The following is a 904-nucleotide window of genomic DNA, read 5'->3' on the forward strand; positions in this document are numbered from 1 at the left end:
CCCCGCCCCCACCCAGACCGGGCGGCCGCGCCTCCCCGCCGTGAGTACGCATGTGCCCGCCAGGACGTGGCCTCCGCCGGAGTGCAGGCCACTGCGCACCTCGCTCCAGCAGCCACGGGGACACGCAGAGGGCGTCTGCGGGCTCGCACGAGGCCATAGCAGCCGGGCTGGGCGTATCCTCCTTCCTGCTGGTGCTTCCACATTCATGGCTGGGGGACGGGTCAGGGTTGTGGCTTTGCGACGTAGCAAAGGGTGGTGACCCCAGGAGGACCCAACCAGGGGTGGGGACGGTGGTTGTCTGGGTAGGGCGGGACAAAATGGAGGAGTGGGGGCCCTGCTCTTCGCTGTGAACCTCCTGAACAACTTGGGCCCGTAAAGCCACGCGTGAGAGAAAAACCGCCCACACAGCGAGCACGGAGAGGTCAGCGCCCAGGCCCCATCTCGCTCGCGGTTTTCGAAGCCCAGGGCGGCATCACCGCCCACCTGCCTCAGCCTCCCAGGCCACACACCTCCAAACCAACCTGTGAGTCTGGGCTGGCATCAAGCCCACGCCTCTGCCTGTGGAGTGCAGCGTCTCGGTGAGGCCAGGCCTGCTTTTCCTTTTTTTCTTTCAGTTTTTATCACAGAATACGTGCACTCACCAGACAGAGAGAGGGAAGTGAGGATCGCCCATGGGGACAGCCACTCCCTAACCCCTCCTTCACCCTCCTCGGGATTTTGAGTACATGTGCTCTGCGTGATTTTTCAGGCCTCCAGGTCTGGGACTTGAACTGTGTGGTTGGGCATGTGGGATCCAGCTGCTTTAACTTCCACACCACCTGTTGGCCTCAACCCATTTGGTGTTTTTTTTGTTTTTACTTTTTTTTTTTTTTTTTTTTTTTTTTTATAATTTTTCCATTGTGGG

The 904-nt window shown here is 59.3% G+C and overlaps 1 protein-coding gene across 1 annotated transcript in view; it reads left to right on the top strand.

The window, feature by feature from the left end:
- Positions 1-904, top strand: part of SS18L1 (SS18L1 subunit of BAF chromatin remodeling complex) — a 15,739-nt gene that overhangs the window by 5,797 nt on the left and 9,038 nt on the right. The gene's annotated exons all lie outside the window — the stretch shown is intronic.

Source organism: Tupaia chinensis, unplaced genomic scaffold (assembly GCF_000334495.1).
Source record: "Tupaia chinensis unplaced genomic scaffold, TupChi_1.0 Scaffold000558_1, whole genome shotgun sequence".
Classification (NCBI taxonomy): domain Eukaryota; kingdom Metazoa; phylum Chordata; class Mammalia; order Scandentia; family Tupaiidae; genus Tupaia; species Tupaia belangeri.